Raw genomic sequence first — 18,066 nt, forward strand, 5'->3', positions numbered from 1 at the left:
AAAAAGAAATTCAAGTTCCGGATTCTGGCTCTACCACGTAACAGTATTTAACCACAGGCAAAAAGTTAATCCCTCCATGGCTCTGTTTTCTTAACTGTGGCATGGATACAATGATACCAAGAGCAGAAAAGGGAATCAATGTAGTAGGTACAAATGCTTCAAAAACATTCTACAAATTTTCAAGATTGTTTTCTCTCCTCCTTAGACGTCATTAAGAATCCTAACAGAGTATTCTCCAAACTATATTAATGCTATAATTATCCAGGAAATATTTATCGAGTACCTTCTAGATGCTCAATAGAGCTACAAGAGATGCTTAGGATACAGCAATGAACAAGAAAATTCCTACCCTTGTGAGTATTCTGGAAACAAGTCCTTTATTGGATGTGTAATTTGCAAATATTTTCTCTCAACCTATAGCTTATCTTTTCATTTTCTGAAAATGTCTTTGAAGCACAAAAGTTTTGAATTTCAAAAATCCAGTTGATCAATGTTTTTCCTATTGTGGATCATGCTTTTGGTGTTATATCTAAGACATCTTTGCTTAACCCAAGATCTTGAAAATTTTCTATGTTTTCTTCTAAAAGTTTCATAGTTTAGCACTTAAAGTTCATGATCTATTTTGAGTTAATTTTTGTGTGTGGGGTGAGTATAAGGGTCTAAATTCATCTTGCTTTTTATCTCTTCATGTAAAAATGTCTATTGGACACATTTGCCAAACGAAAGGTCACTGGCAACTTTAAGGAGCAGTTTCATTGAGTGGTGGAAATGGAAGCCAGACTAGAGCCAAGTGAAGAGAGGATGAGAAGGAGAGGAGGACACTACCCGGTGTGGATAACTCTAATGAGGAAGAGTTATGTCCTGAAGGAGAAGAGGAACCATAGTCACCAAACAAAGATGAAACAAACAAGGTTGGTTTTTGTTCATTTGGGGGAAAGTCTTCCATTGTACCAGGTGATAGGTACAGAAGATTTAGAAGAAGATGAATGCAAATGGCAGTGATTTGGTGGAGGGAAAATTTTCAAGAGTATAAAGCAAAGTCATCAGATGACAGAAAAGTAGATAGGTGTTACATGTTGACATTTGTTGGTTTTGCTTGTTTGCTTGTTGGTTCTGAGGGAAAGCCTGGCTTCTTTTGGGGACTTACCTCTCACCTACTGTGTCCTGTTCTAGTAGGACAATTAAACCTCATCCCTGCCTTGCTAGGAGCATGGGCAAGGCAGTCAGGCTAAGTAAAATTAAATCTTGAATACACAGTGGCTCATGCCTGTAATCCCAGCACTCTGGGAGGCCAAAGTGGGCAAATCACTTTAGGCCAGGAGTTCGAGACCAGCCTGGCCAACATGGCGAAACCCTGTCTCTACCAAAAATACAAAAATTAGCTGGGTGTCATGGCACATGCCTGTAGTCCTAGCTACTCAGGAGGCTGAGGCAGGAGAATCACCTGAACCCAGGAGGCAGAGGCTGCAGTGTGCCAGGATTGTGCCACTGCACTCCAGCCTGGGTGACAGAGGGAGACTGTCTCAAAAAAAAAATCTTCAGTATATAGACAGTATACTGAGTATATAGTATAAGCTAAATTAAATCTTGAGTATATAGACAGCAAGAAAGAAAAAAAAATTGAGGCTGATTCACTCCAGGTGGTGTGCCTTAATATGACCATGATACCACTTTGCTGACATATTATAACTACAATAAATTCTATTAAAGTAGTAATTCTAAACATGAACTTATAAGTTGTTGTCTATTAAGAAAATAATAATCAGTACTTCAGTAGAACTTTAAATTTACAAAGCACCATCACAAACATTTCTTAACAAACTATAAGGAAAATAGGGCTTGTGTATTACAAGCATTTAACAGCCAATGGTACCTAACAGAGCCTGGCTCTTAGCACTTAGTACAAGCCTGATAAATATGTAAATGCATGATTCAATGATTTTCCTACAATTATGTGGCCAATAAGGGACCTGATTTTAACTTAAACTCAGATTGCCTCACTAAAAATTTGGTGATTTTCAAATGACGTATGTACTATAAATTAAATGAGATATACTTTTCAAAAGATTATGCTTATAATTTCTGGACTAGGAAAGATTTTGTTTTGTTTTGTTTTGTTTTGAGACAGATTCTTGCTCTTTCGCCCAGGCTGGAGTGCAGTGGCGCGATCTCAGCTCACTACAAGCTCCACCTCCCGGGTTCACGCCATTCTCCTGCCTCAGCCTCCCAAGTAGCTGGGACTACAGGCGCCCACCACCACTCCCAGCTAATTTTTTGTATTTTTAGTAGAGACAGGGTTTTACTGTGTTAGCCAGGATGGTCTCCATCTCCTGACCTCGTGATCCACCCGCCTCGGCCTCCCAAAGTGCTGGGATTACAGGCGTGAGCCACCGTGCCTGGCCGGAAAGATTTAATTCTTAAGAAGGATAGAGGAGATCTAAAATATAGGCAGAGGGGTTGCTAATTGCTGGAATAAGACTAAGGATGAGGGTTCCCACATATTAACAAAATTAAAGCATCCAATAAGATGGGCAGAGCTTTGTTTAAAAAAAAGGGTGGGGGTGGGCAGCTCAGGGAGAAGGTCTCAGATGAAGCAGGGCAGTGTTCTCAATATGCCAGTTTTTGTGTGTGGATATTCCTTCCTTCTAAGCACTGGCCTGTACCTCAGAGGTGAAATGCCTATAAACTAGCACTTCCCAGATTCCCTTTTCAGCTGACTTCCGATTCAGTTCTCCCAATGAGAGGCACTCTCATAAGAACTGAAGGGAAAAAAGCAAGAAAAGCCATTTTTCCCCAGGAGCAGCTGGGGATAGGACTGTGGACGTCAGCAGATTGCAGACATGGGTTTCGCTAGCTGCTTCTGCAGTGAGGGACTCTTGAGACCCCACTTTGGTGCTGCAGGCAGCCAAGATCAGCAGCAGCAGCTTCCAACAGCCTTCCGACCCTCCACTCCACCACCCCTCTATGAATTCTGTGTGCCTCCACTTCCCTGTAGTTAATCCTTGCCACCCAAAATATCTTGAGTGGTTTCTATTTTCCTGCCCAAACTCCAATGCAACCGATGAAACAGGGCAAAGCTGCTGGGGCAAAAGGGAGAAAGGGGAGGAGATAGGACAGAAACAGATGTGCCAGGAGATTTTCAAGCATCTGCAAAAGGCAGAGGTTGGGGCAACAGAGTCTATGGGCCAAAATAAGAATGGCAAAGAAATCCATTTAATGAATATTTAGAGTGCCTACTATGTGCCAGGCATGGCATTAGAGGCTAGAAAAATAAAACTGAACAAAGCAGACTGTGGTCCTCCAGCACTCAGTCTGGTGGAGGAAATATAAGTGATGCAATGAATCCGGAACAAAGGGACAAATGCCAAAGAAGAGACAAGCATGAGGTACTGTGAGAGCTCTTGAGTGGGTGTTTACATTTTACCAGCATGGGGAGGGCAGGAGAGGCGTGCAGGAAGGGCTTCCCAGAGGAGCTGATGCTCTAGCTGGGCTTTGAAGAACAAGAAGTTGGACAGCCTGGTGTGGGAGGTACTTCCCAGGTAATATGTCAGTTCCATAGTGTTTAGGATCCTCACTGTGGAAGCCAACTGGCAACAGTCCCCACAGAACATCACTTGAGTTGGTGACTGATAAGGGGAGCTGGCTCCAGGGCCACAGGAGATGGTGACAAATGTTCTCTTCTTTCTTCCAAGTAGCACTTCAGTAATGATGCCCAGAGGGCAACCAAAAGCAGCAAGATTAAGAGGAGAGAAGTCTACAAGCCTAATGCAACCACAGAGCCCTGCTGATCTTTCTGCCCAGGTTGCCCTTGACAACCACACTACTGAGTATCTCCAAACAGAGAACAAGGATATATGACTTACACCTCCTCTCCATGATGCCCCAAAAATTACATACAGACACCAGCTTCAGCATCTGCTTGTAGAGTAAACTGGACCCAAGATACCCAGAGCTTCAGGCAACAAAAGAAATTAGGTTTGGCTTCTAAGGTTGACTTCTAGGAGCTGGGTAATTAAATGAGTCAATACTTACAAAAAGGTGCCAGTAGTTCACAAGAATTCAACACAAAACTAATATAAGACTATTACTAATACAATCTTAAAAGCTGAGCATCTTCCCTGCATGTATATTTTTATAATGAGTCATCTTATTAAAACCTCATTCTACCCTTCAGCAGTTTGTTTGTGAATACATAATCACAACAAGTGATTATTCATGACATGTTTGATGAATCTGTTCATTATGGTTTGAAAAATTGCCATCACATGATCCCTTCAAGGATCTAGTTTCGCCTCTCGGAATAGTTGAACATTTGGCCTTGCCCCTATTAGTAACCCAAAGCCAACTGCTTTGAAAAGTTGCTTAACTGGAATGAGGTACACAGGCTTTCCCTCCTTTTATATTGAAACAAAAGACTTTTTGCCATAACCAGGACTCAAAAGACAACAGTCATTATATCTAAAAATGATACTTACAAATTTTGAAAATATATTTGACTTTATTGTCATTCTCACTAACTTGTGTCCTTTCCTTTCTCAGTTTTATTCTCATGCTCATGATATATTGGAGCCTTAAGAATTCCCATTTGGTTATTTATTCCCTACTTGACTAAGATATAAGTAGAGTTTCAGGGTTTTAAAACAGCAAGCTCTCCTAGTCTTTGCAGCTGCCTCTCCTAGGCTTACTAATTACCAGCAAAATGTCTAAATGTCTCCTTGGGCATCTCTTTCACTTAAGTGGCTGAGCTAATCTAAGTGAATATGGCTATTTTCCCTTCCATAACTTTTTTTTTTTTTTTTGAGAGAGAGTCTCTCTTTGTCACCCAGGTTGGAGTGCAGTGGCACAATCCCAGCCCACTGCAATCCCCAACTCCTGGGTTCCAAGGATTCTCATGCTTCAGCCTCCCGAGTAGCTGAGACTACAGGCATGCACCACCATGCCCAGCTAATTTTTTTATATTTTTAGTAGAGATGGGGTTTCACCATGTTGGCCAGGCTGGTCTTAAATTCCTGGCCTCAAGTGATCTGCCCACCTTGGCCTCCCAAAGTGTTGGGATTACAGGCGTGAGCCATGACACCCGGCCACTTCCATAGCTTTCCATCAAATTATTTTTATTGAAGTCCAGAAGAAAAAAATTAAGGAGCCACAATTTGTGAACTGTCAACGTCACAATGCAGCATAGGCAGGTGTGGGGAATGGGAAGCAGAGACCAGGGGGACACGGATGAGGATGGAGTTCTGCAGGGCTCTGTCACAGCTTGAGGCTTGAGGTTCAAGGCAGTGTGATACAGATGGTCTTCTCAGGACTAAGCAGGGCATAGGCTGATTCACACAGCAGAGGCAGCAAGGAAAAATAAAAATAAACTGCAAGGGCTGGGCATGGTGGTTCATGCTTGTAATCCCAGCGCTTTGAGAGGCTGAGGCGGGCAGATCACAAGGTCAAGAGATTGAGACCATCCTGGCCAACATGGTGAAACCTGGTCTCTACCAAAAATACAAAAATTAGCTAGGCATGGTCGTGGGCACCTGTAATCCCAGATACTCAGGAGGCTGAGGCAGGAGAATCACTTGAACCCAGGAGACGGAGGTTGCAGTGAGCTGAGATCGCGCCACTTCACTCTAGCCTGGCCACAGAGCGAGACTCCGTCTCAGAAAAAAGAAACAGACTGCAAGGCAAGGAAGCAATACATACAAAAGAGTGCCTGGCCTTTCACAATCCACTATGCCAACAGTTGCTTTTGTTTTTCCTAGTTATAATTAATACTAAAGCCGGGTGAGTGGGCCAGGCCTACACCACCTTCAGTAGCCACCCATTGCTCAGACAGCATTCTGGACAGAGAAGTAGTCACTTCATAAAGCTGACTGATAATGTTTCCGGGTCTTCAGGGATATGCACAGGTGAGAACATAAAGGGGCCTTCAGTGTTCTCTAGCTGAGTGGTTCTCAACCTGCTCACTCAAGCTACCAGTGGTCCCTATCTGTGTTATCAAAACTAAATTCCTCTCCCACTGAATGTTACCAAAAATGCTATAGGGATTTTTAATAGATTTTTAAAAATCAATCTTAATTCAAGAAATAAGAATCATACTGTTGTCTCAACATTTAAATGTTTAAGTTTCACATACTTCAAGGAAAATTAAAAATTTACTTCATTTAATAGAAACACTAAGAAAAGTAGTATCATTTGCATATTGTATCCCAAACCTTGTTCTTCTGGACATAAATCCATGCAAGAGAATAAAAAATGTAATTTCTTTACATTTACTGAGCTTCTCCCATGAGCCAAATGCTGTCAGGTACAGGGATGGACAGTCCCTGACCACAGGGCTGATAGCTTAGGGGGTCAACTGATACATAAATAAAAAATTATGGCCAGGATCGGTGGCTCATGCCTGTAATCCTGGCACTTTGGGAGGCTGAGGCGGGTGGATCACAAGGTCAAGGGATCGAGACCATCCTGGCCACCATTAATCTCTACTAAAAATATAAAAATTAGCTGGGCGTGGTGGTGCGTGCCTGTAGTCCAGATACTCTGGAGGCTGAGGCAGGAGAATTGCTTGAACCAGGGAGGTGGAGGTTGCAGTGAGCCAAGATCGCGTCACCGCACTGCAGCCTGGGCAACAGAGCAAGACTCCGTCTCAAAAAAAAAAAAAAAAAAAAATTAGAGTCAGCCCAGCATTCTAGCAGTAGCAACTGTTTGAGAACAAATGGGCCTCTACAGACCTGCGAGCCCACTGAAAACAGCACATCCTCCAATCCTCCACTGTGACTGGAAGACGGAGAGAAGCCCTCAGGTGTAAAATCTTAAGCCAGAGAAGACCTGTGGCTGCAGGGCTGACAAGTAGTAGGAGTGTGTTGAAGAGCAAACAGTCAACATCAAACCAAGAAACTTTCTTGTAGAACAGTTCCTTTCCAATTAATTAGTAGGGCTCACTTTATATCAAGAAACGACTCCAGTTTGAAACTCCCACAGTTTCAAGTTAAGAACCCGAGGCCATATGTTTTTACTTTGTGTTGTGTTTTCTACTGGTCTTTTAACTGTTTAACTAGAGACTTTTAGCCTGCTTAGGCTCTATTAGCACTTTGAAAATAATTTGTTCTTTTTCAGTCATTTACACTAAACACAAAAAATATTGGCTAGGAGAGCTAAAACAGATTTGTTTTCACACCAGGGAATATATCAAATTATGTTATACAAATCATGTCTGTAATTATTCTACAAGATTCCTTTAAGTAGGGCATACCTTTATGTTTTTAATAATCCCTATTCTCAAATATAAAAGTTTAATTATACCCCATTTATCTCCAGGTAGAATTTTCCATAAGCTCATTACTCAGACCACATTCATAAGAAGAATAAACAGGAAGACAGATCAGCTGAAAGTATAACTGCTATCACAAACCCCTGTAATGTATTCTATAAGAAACAAGCCACACAGTTGTGCATAAAATATGACCACAGATTTGAAGTGAGAACCCACCACCAGCAGATATACTTGGCAGATGACCAGATAGGTAAAAGGTGTAAACTACAGAAATCAGACAGAAGGATTCTGAAAGGACATTAGTACAGGCTCAATTTACTTAAGGACAAACAGTCCCCCATAGGCCAGTAAGACTTCCATTATCTTGCTTCACTGTAAAAAGTCACTGGTGTTCATATTCATGATCTTAAAGTCACAGGTTATTAACCACGGGTGTAGGGAGCATCAACAGCAGAGCTTCCTAAATGGGCTTCTGCTAGCTAATGTACACCTCTGCCTAATGGTGCACAGTATTAGACACTGCACAGCAGTGTTTCTTAAACACTTTCTCACATGACCTACATTTAAAGATGTATCCTATAACTCAACCCAGTTATAGAAGTTGTGATGGCCAGTCTCCATGATGGCCCTGGACAATCCCCACCTCCCGACCTTCACACTCTTGTAAAGTCCCTCTCACACGGTACCAGGATCGCTAGATGTGACTAACAGAAGAGAAGAGAATCAGAGTTGATTCCTTTTGATCTGATACTCTTACTTTTGATCTAATACTGCATCTTCTGTCTCGGGGGCACTCTCTTGTTCTCTGTCTTAGGTCATGTGTTCTGGTAGAAACCAGCAAAGATGTCATGAGTAGCCCTAAGGCAAGGCCTGTGTGGTGAGACGCTGAGGCCTCCTGCCAACAGCCACAAGCATAGGCCTGGAAGAGGATCAGCCCAGCAAGGCCTTCAGATGACTGCGGCCCTGGCTGACAGCTTGTCTTCCACCAGAATCAAACCACCCAGCTAAGCAGCTCACAGATACCTCAACCCTCTAAATAACAAATGCTTATTGTTTTAAACTACTAAGTATGGGGGTAATTTGATAACTAACGCAAGTATATAACTAAAAAGATTTAAAAACTTTACTCTCTCTAACCCATGAATACTGATATTTTCTACTCCATTTTATTTTCTTTCTTTTTTTTTTTTTTTTTTTTTTTTTTTTTGAGACAGAGTTTGACTCTGTTGCCCAGGCTGGAATGCAGTGTTGTGATCTTGGTTCACTGCAACCTCTGCCTCTTAGGTTCAAGTGATTCTCCTCCTGCCTCAGACTCCCAAGTAGCTGGGATTACAGGCATGCACCACCATACCCATCTGGCTTTTGTATTTTTAGCAGAGACGGGGTTTCACCATGTTGGCCAGACTGGTCTTGAACTCCTGACCTCAGGTGATCTGCCCGCCTCGGCCACCCAAAGCACTGGGATTACAGGCATGAGCCACCATGCTTGGTCTTATTCCATTTTCAAATGTTGCCTGAAACCCACTAAAATGATTATGACCTACAATAGGTCATAATCTGAATGGTCCAATAGGCATTAGTTATAACAAATATCTGGAATTCCTTATATACATACACATACATTTATACATACATAGAGAAGGAGGGAGGACAGGATCTTTATTGCTAACAAACCATATCCATATCTATTACTTCAATTGATTCTTGCAATAACTGAGAGTAAAGAAAGGATTAAAATCTCTACTTTCCCGATGAGTCAAAAATGTTGCTTGAAAAAGGCTATTTAACATGCCTAAAGTTAAAGAACTAAGACCAACAGAACTGAGCCCAGCCCTCTGGCCTTCTGATTCCTGGTGCCCTTTCCACTAAGCCACCTTTGCTGTATTTCCCCAGAAGTCATCTATTATATAAATTTTGTAATATATTATAATTTATATAAAATCTTTATGGAAAATATATATTAAGCATGTATTATATATTATAGATGTATAAAATATTCTATTTTATACATAAAGTTTGTAATCTATTACATAGATATCCTCGTTGATTTTCACTGAGTCCCCAGGACCCCATGTTCTTTTGGTTTTCCTGGTAACTCACTGGCTGCTCCTTCTCAGGTGCCTTTGCTGATTCCAGCCTCTCACTGTTGGAGAGCCAGGGCTCATTGGTCCTTGGTCCTCTTCTCTCCTCTCTGTACTCTTGCCCTTGGCAGTCGTACCACCCAGTCTCTGGGTTTTAAGTGCTACCTATGCTAAAGACTCCCAAATTGGGAGTTCCAGCTCAGGGCTCTTTCCTGCAGTCCAGAGCCATACATCTCCCTACCTTTTTTTTTTTTTTTTTTTTTTGAGACGGAGTCTTGCTCTGTCGCCCAGGCTGGAGTGCAGTGGCACAATCTCGGCTCACTGCAACCTCTGCCTCCCGGGTTCAGGCCATTCTTCTGCCTCAGCCTCCCGAGTAGCTGGGACTACAGGCGCCCGCCACCACGCCCAGCTAATTTTTTGTATTTTTAGTAGAGACGGGGTTTCACTGTGTTAGCCAGGATGGTCTCTCCCTACTTTTTAAATAACTCTACTCGGATGTCAAAAAGCAATTTCACACCAGGCACAGTGGCTCATGCCTGTAATCCCAGCATTTTGGGAGGCCAAGGCAGGCAGATCACTTAAGGTCAGGACTTCGAGACCAGCCTGGCCAACATGGTGAAACCCTGTCTCTACCAAAACTAAAAAAATTAGCCAGGCATGGTGGTGTACACCCATAATCCCAGCTACTGGGAAGGCTGAGGCAGAAGAATCACTTGAACCTGGGAGGCAGAAGTTTCAGTGAGCCGAGATTGCACCATTGCACTCCAGCCTGGGAAAAAAGAGCAAAACTCTGTCTCAAAAAAAAAAAAATATATACATATTTCAAACTGAACTCCTGATCCCCCCGCTTGCATCTCCCCCTCTGGTAGCCTGCCCTATCTCAGTTGATGGCAACTCCATCCTACCAGCAGTTGAGGCTAAAAACCCTGCAGTCATATTTGACTCTGTAACCCTGACATCCAATCCCATCAGCAGAGCCTATTAGCTCTACTTTGAGATATATCCAGAATCTGATGACTTCTTACCACTTCCACTTCAATAGCCTCCTAAAAGGTTCCCCTTGCTCCCAAAAAGCCATTCTCAACAGAGCAGCCAGAATGATCCTTTAAAGACCCAAGACACATCACTCCTCTACTTAATGCTACAATTGTTCCCCACTTCACTCAGAGGAGCAGCCCAAGTCTTTACTATGGACTACAAAGCACTGCACATGTAGGACAGAGGCAAGGTGATGTTGCAGAAGCAGATTGAGATTTAGCCTTTAAGCCAAGAGGGAGCTCAATGAATCAACAGTATTCTAACCCACCTCCCTGCAACCAAATTCTAATATTTATCTGCTTCAAAGGAGAACAAAAGAATTGAGCGTGTCTTGTGTTCATCAGACCACACCTGGAAAGTCGCCCTCAACTTCAAGTGCCTACTTAAAGATAGATTGACAAAGAAAGACATGTCTGATGATAGCAACCAGGCTGAGGCGGGGATGTGAAAGAATACCATCTGAGGGGATGATGCAAGATACCGGTAAATTTAATATGGGTAAGTAATGAACCAGAAAACAGGGTTTTCAGGTGGATTTCAGCTCAATTATGACTGTAACCAGATGGGCCGCCTTGAGAAGTTTCCTGTCACTAGATCATTTTGGCAACCTCAGAACCCAGTCTCAAGGTTTTAAGCGCTACCTATATGCTCAAGACTCCCAAATTTGTATTTCTAGCTTTGACCTCTCTCTCATACTCCAGACCTGGGATGATTAATTTTGTGTGTCAGCTAGTCTAGGCTATGGTACCAGTTGTTTGGTCAAACACCAGTATAAATGTTGCAGGTAAAGTATTTTCAAAATATGATGAACATTTAAATCAGTAGACCTAGAATAAAGCAGATTACCCTCCATAATGTGGGTGGGCCTTATTCATCAGTTGAAGGCCTTAAGAGAAAAGACCGAGGGCCCCAAGGACGAAGAAATTCTGTCTGCAGATGACCACCTTTGACTCAAAAGTAGAACATCAACTCTTCCCTGGCTCTTTAGTCTGCCAGCCTGCCCTGCAGAGTTTGAGTTTGCCAATTATTTAAAATGAATAAATATATATAAATATGTATGTATGTATATATACATGCACATACATACATGTGAGTGCAACCTATTGATTCTGTTTCTCTGGAGAATCTTGACTACCATAAGACCCATAGATCTACCTGCTTTTTTTACTGTCTCTGCTTGGATGACTAAAAGTTGCAAACTTAGCGCTGTGTAGGGTGTTATAAAGGAAACCAAATATTCAGATGGTTGGCTGAACTAGAATCAAGGTACTTGATCCTTTCAACTGCTGATATTTTGTAAACTTTGAAGGCATTTGTAGAAAAATCAGGGTGCACAGGCTGAAAAGGGAAAAGGGAACTATTTAAGAATTGGAGCCCGGTAGCCCTCTAAGAAAAGAGATCCCAAAAGGCTGATAAGACATTTGGCATCTGAACCCATCCACTGACAGGAAGAAAACAAAAACTAATGCACAGAGTAGAATTCAGAGATCATTTAGTCCAGCTTTCTTTTGGTGCAGAGTTTTGTTATAACCTAGCCAGTTGCTACTAAAATGAAATCCCTTTATTAAAATTATATTCCTTATTTTGAGCTGAGACTGGCCTGTATCTTTCATCCCAGTCTTGGTCATGGTTCTGCCATGTTAAACAATAAAGAGTAAGTAAATGTACACTCTAGCCATTTACATATCCAAAGACAGCTCTTTAAACCCTCTCCTACCCATGCCTTTTTTCACAGAGCATGGGTATTTCTCAAATATTTGACCTATTTCTTAATCAAATAGGTTTCCAAACCCCTAACCATTACAACCACATTAGACACATTCTAATTTGGTAGTATCTCTCAAAGTGCCTTCATTCATCCATGCCTCCCCCCATCTAACCATCCACTCATGCATGCATTTATGAGCACACAATATACAGGTAGGAGACATATAGAAATGATCATGATATAATCCCTCTTTCATGGAGCTTGAGGAGTGAGGGAATGTTTACTGGGAGAAGAACTACAAGTAAACAGACCATTATTGTGCTGTGTCATAAATGGTAGGAGAGAAGGATGAACTGGAGCTAAGGAGCCTCTAAGATAGAGTGATATCTGGTACGCTGTTCAGAGTAAAAGAGTCTTGACCTAAGCTGAACTTTGAAGGTTAAGGAAGAGTTAGTGGGAGGATGTAGAAGATGGATGTAGAGGACGCAGGTGGGTACGTGTGTGTGATGACATTCTAGGCAGAGAAAGTAGCTTATAGGAACTAAATACAGGGTCAGGTGCAGTGGCTCACACCTGTAATCCAGCATTTTGGGAGGCTGAGGCAGGCAGATTGCCTGAGGTCAGGAGTTCAAGACCAGTCTGGCCAACATGGTAAAATCCTGTCTCTACTAAAAACACAAAAATTAGCCAAGTGTGGTGGTGTGCATCTGTAGTCCCAGCTACTTGGGAGGCTGAGGCAGGAGAATTGCTTGAACCCAGGAGGTGGAGGTTGCAGTGAGCTGAGATCGGGCCACTGCACTACACCCTGGATGACAGAGTGAGACTCCATCTCAAAAAAACAAACAAAAAAACAAAAAAACTAAATACAGACAGAAAGAAATATGGTCCATTAGGTGAATGCCGGTAGGGAAGAGCTCTGCAAGTAGCTGGATATGACCGAAGGAATAGGGGCAGAAGCAAACTGGGAGCAGAATATAAGTAACCACAATAAAAGTGAATCTTTATTAGGTGTTTAGTATGTGTTAGAACTCATTTAGTCCTCTCAACAACACTGTCAAGGTTGTACTATTATCCCAGTTTTACAGATGAAGAAGCTGAAAACCAAAGAAATAAATAACTTGCCCAAGGGTTCTCCGCTGGTAAGTAGATGAACAAGGTCCTAACCCAGGAAGTACAGTTTCACAGCTCAAAGCTGTAACCACTGCCTTCCCACCAGCTCTCTGAACTTGCTCCTCATAGGAGTTTGCAGTTTATCCTAAGGCACTAGGGAGCCACCGGTGTTAGGCAGAGCAATAACTGGATAGAGACTTATTTATCTTCTAGAAAAATTTCACTCTGGCATTTGTGACAGCACAGAGGGAGAGGGCTCAAGAGTGAGGTGGGAGGCCAGTTCCGAGAGATGGTGATGGGCCTGCAAAGGTCAGCTTGAGAGGCCTGAATCAGGCTTGAACCACACCGACTACGGTCTCAGAGGACTTAGCAGCACATAAATCACTGCCCCTCCACCATTTCTTCCCACTTTCAATCCAGCAGACAGACACACACACATACTCTCTCTCTCTCTCTGTGTGTGTGTGTGTCTCACAAAAATGGTGTCTTCAGACAGTTTATGTGAGATGGCTGCATAATGGAGACTCTTAAACACATATTGGCTGTTTCAACTTTTTCCATATGGATTTTTTTTCCTATGCTCCTTACAATGTGTTATTTTTGTCTTCTGGTGTAAAAGAATGTTTTTGCAATTTCATAGTTGAAACATTTTTCTACATCAAAAGTAAAAATCTCTACTTTGGAATGTTTTTCTTAGCAGAAAACTTTCACTTGAGTGAAAGTCTCTTTTCCTATTAGTGAGTTTACATTTGACAAAAAGTAAGACATGACACCCAGGTTAAATGCCACAGGCTTCAATTTCAAGTTGCGGTGTGATGCCACCATCAGGTCAGCAGGTATGTCTTTCGTTCCCTTTGTGAAAACATTAGTTTTGATTAATAATCTCAATAATCTCATTTGCCTGAGGACACATGGGGATTTCAAACCTGGGAAGTTTGCTAAGGTGTTTGATTTGGCCAGAATATCAATATCACCTCTTGGGTGAACATGAAAATGTTTAGGTTTGATTTTTGAGCTTCAGCTTTCCTGTCCCTCTCTCCTAGAGAATTCTCCCAGGAACCAAGTCTAAGTAAGGGCATTTCAACTTCAAATGGGGAGAACCAAGGAAATCAGTAGAGACATCACTCCATTCATATCCATGTGTGGTCGTTATTTCTGGTAGAGAAGATATGCTGGTGGCAGAAATGTATGAGATGCTCAGAGATACCTTTCCTCTCTTTAGAATGTGTTAAAGGCCAGAGTTATTCCCTGATTTAACAAGCCTCTTTCTCTCCCCTCTTCTACACCATTACTTGGTCCCACCTCCATGACTTGAAGGCCTTGGCAGCCTATGAACCTGGAGTCCAGACCACTTCATCAGACATCAGGGAGCAAAGCTCAGATGCCAAACTTGGGCTAATCCAGAGGCCATGGTACTGGTTAACAGATCTAAAAACAATTAAGGAATTTTACAGTTACTTTTTTTTTTTTTTTTTTTTTTACTCAAACAGGCTCACTAAATTCTTTTCTTCCTTCTGTATCTCAGCAGTTAATAGCTGCTCTATGTTAAGATGTAAAAGAGTCATTGAGGACTATGCCTCCTACAGACAAGCCCACTCAACTGATGTGAAATAATCATAAATGATATTATGGCCTTCACAAAGGACTGGGACTGTGGGTCGTGGGGGATGCATACCTGGAAGTGATATAGGGTGAGCATCTGCAGATTCTCCTGAGCTCCTCTTTCACTAAAGGCATGTATCCAAAGATATGTGCTCTGCTTAAGAAGGTCATGGGCAGTTTTCCCGGATTCACAGATGGTCAGCATGTAGGAAGCCTAACCTACAACCTCAGCTTTTCAAGCTCCAAATAAGAAATGCAAACATAGAAGTTGATGGTTACCAGGACAACACCAAATGCCAGTTGCTATAGAATATAAAGAGAACATGACCAAAAGAGGCCCTGGTCAAGGGGAACTGACAAGCTACTTGGAGGAGGCTGCAAAAATAATAACAACGTGGGGACAATTATGAGCACAAGTCAAGGTGCACAAAGTAAGATCCTTGGATTAGCCTGCTTCTCTCTCATGAAGGCTGTAATTGGTGTTTATTCAGCATTTATGTATTAAATTATGTAAGGCAATTATGGCATTAAGCTGACAGCCTCAGAATGACTTTTCTGTCACTCCTCCTAAAGAATCCCAGCTTAGCCCTGTCTCCAGTTACTTTCTTCAACTCTCTTCCCTCCAGTTTAATCTCCCCACTCCCTGATCCCTACTCCTAGCTCTTTAGGGACAGCAGAGAACTATTTACTAACAACACATTTTAAATAAATAACTTGCACTGCATTTAAATAAAGTTGTACCCTAAATGAATGATATCAAAATAATGACTTTGTATCAATGAGCTGGAATCTTGAATGAACACATATAGGTAGAAAGAACATTACTTAAGACTTTTCAATTAATAGAATTTGTCATGAACCATTCAGCAAAGCATTGCTTCTGTTGTCCACTTTTTAGTATGGAAAGTTCTTTTTTCACTTAAGCCAAACCTGAGAATGAGTTCCCTCCAGGTCCCCATTTTGGCTTCTTTGCTATGTCTGTGAATGTTTTACCTCATTTTTCTTTTTGTGAGACAAAGTCTCACTCTGTTGTCCAGGCTGGCGTGCAGTGCCACAGTTGGCTCACTGCAACCTCTGCCTCAGGGGCTCAAATGATCCTCCCACCTCAGCCTTCTGAGTAGCTAGGACTACAGGTGTGTACCACCAAGCTCTACTCATTTTTTAAATTTTCTGTAGAGACAAGGTCTTACTATATTGCCCAGGCTGGTCTCAAACTTCTGGGCTCAAGCGATCCTTCCACCTCGGCCTCCCAAAGTGCTAGGATTATAGGCATTAGCCACCATGCCTGGCCATGTTTTACCTCTTATTTCATTCATTCATTCATCGAATGAATAATCATTGAACAGCTACTAGGGGCTAGGCATTGTTTGGGTTGTTTGTGTACATCAGTGAATAAAACGGGAAAACATCTTCATTCTCATGGAACTTCTGTTCAACAGGGAAAGGCAGACAATCAACAATTCACCCCCATTATGTGTATAATAAATAACTAGAGCATATCACGTCTTAGGGGATGGTCAAGTGCTAGAGCAAAAAGTAGAAAGAAAAAGTGGAGAGTGAGGGGGTGAGTGGGGATGTCAGGTGAAGTTTTAAACAGAATGGTCCAGGTAAGCCTCACTTTGAAGGTGATATGTGAGTCAAGACTTGAAGGAGATGAGGGAATCTGTGATGCAGATATGCAGGAGAAAGAAGAGCCAGGTGACCTTTATAGGTTTTCCTTCTGTGTTATAAATTGCTGTGCTGTGCATCAAATTCTCCAGTGTAGAGGGAAAAAAAAAATTGCTTCCTTCCACCCTTCCAGATCTTTGGTCTACAAATTGACATAAGACAGATTAACAGAGGAAAAATAATTTTAATTATGTACAGATGCATGGGAATCCCTTGAGGAAGCAGCCAGATGATTGAAACTAATGTATCATCTGAGCTACAGAGAAGAATAGGGGTTTGGGGCTTCTGAGGGGTGGTGAAGGCAAATTATGGGAAGGTGAGAAGAGGAAATGGATGGTGAATAAAGGTTGCCTTGGTATGCAGATTAAAGTCCCTTAGGTGATAAAAGCTGTCTCTTGGTAGCTTTCTTCCTGCTACAGATGCCTTTACTAATGAACATTAAGGAGCATTTCCTTCATAAATGTAAATTTCCTTTATAAAAGGGAAAATTTATACTTTATTTTAGGCAGCTGAGGGAAAGGTAAAAGAACATTTCCTATGTTGGCTGGTTCTCAGTTTCTTTTAAGCTCAAAATAATATGCCAAAGTGGCATATTTTGGAGCAACATCTTCTGAACCCCTTCACCAGCATCTCTGGATCATTCTTCCAAGCCATTTATTATCCATACCTCTCAGTGTCATACCAGAAACACATATTAAAACATGCATGTGCTTCCTGGCCATCAAACAAATTTGGAAGAGAATGAGACTCTGTAGCAACCATTGTGAACTTCCCTTCAGAATACTACTAACCATTGTCTTTCAACGGGATACCTCTGAAGACCTTTCTCTGTGAAGTCCACAGAGGAGCTCAAATAGGTATTGTGGGGCTCTGCAGGAGACCATGTTTATGCTTTTCCATAGCTTAAAAAAAAAAACCTCTTACTTTTCATTATTTTTGAGTATTGACTTATTCTGAGAATGGCCTCCGTTAAACCACATCCTCATGGCTCTGCAACCCCTTTGTCCTCACCTTTGCTCCTGAGCTCCTCACTCTGTCCACATATCTACTGCTCTGCTGTCTGAGCTAATCCTAAGCTCTTTGCACAGCCACACAGATGCGTGGCCTGGCAGCACTCATTCCTGCCTGTCCTCTCCTACTGCCTCCGCCTCTGCATCAAGATCTGGACATTTTAGGAGTGAAATCTGAAAAACCTCATCACAGGTATGAGGAACAGACAATGAAAACAATTTAAAATAATTATATGGCTCTGAGTTGAGAGTGACTGGGGACTTCATTATCCTTCCTTTGCACATTCTTCAGAGAGCAGAAGCAGCTCTCAAAGCTACAGTATAATCAGCAAATCAAGCTTTCCTTTAGGCTGGCAGCCTGTGCAGGATTTAATGACAGAGGGGAGAGGACACTTACCTGCCCATTGCCCAAGCCAATAAGAAGGTAATCAAGAGGCTTGATCTTAGATGACAGTGATTCCTGAGATGAATACTCTTGATTCTTGAGTTTTTAGAAGCCCCTGACTTTGTAAGTATACAAACTATAGAAAAGGTACAATTGGATATGAACTGTCAATACTGGGGGCAAGTCCCTTATTAATAAAC

General features: G+C 42.0%; 1 protein-coding gene and 2 long non-coding RNA genes across 10 annotated transcripts in view; 2 read left to right on the plus strand and 1 right to left on the minus strand.

The window, feature by feature from the left end:
• Positions 1 to 18,066, minus strand: part of HHAT (hedgehog acyltransferase) — a 354,093-nt gene that overhangs the window by 177,653 nt on the left and 158,374 nt on the right. The window lies entirely within an intron of this gene.
• Positions 218 to 4,123, plus strand: LOC129048106 (uncharacterized). The gene is made up of 3 exons (XR_008510160.1): positions 218 to 353; positions 727 to 911; positions 3,696 to 4,123. It is a non-coding gene; the product is annotated as an uncharacterized LOC129048106 (long non-coding RNA).
• LOC129048107 (uncharacterized) lies at positions 14,196 to 15,482 on the plus strand. The gene is made up of 3 exons (XR_008510162.2): positions 14,196 to 14,387; positions 14,519 to 14,613; positions 14,727 to 15,482. It is a non-coding gene; the product is annotated as an uncharacterized LOC129048107 (long non-coding RNA).

This window comes from Pongo abelii, chromosome 1 (assembly GCF_028885655.2).
Source record: "Pongo abelii isolate AG06213 chromosome 1, NHGRI_mPonAbe1-v2.0_pri, whole genome shotgun sequence".
NCBI lineage: Eukaryota > Metazoa > Chordata > Mammalia > Primates > Hominidae > Pongo > Pongo abelii.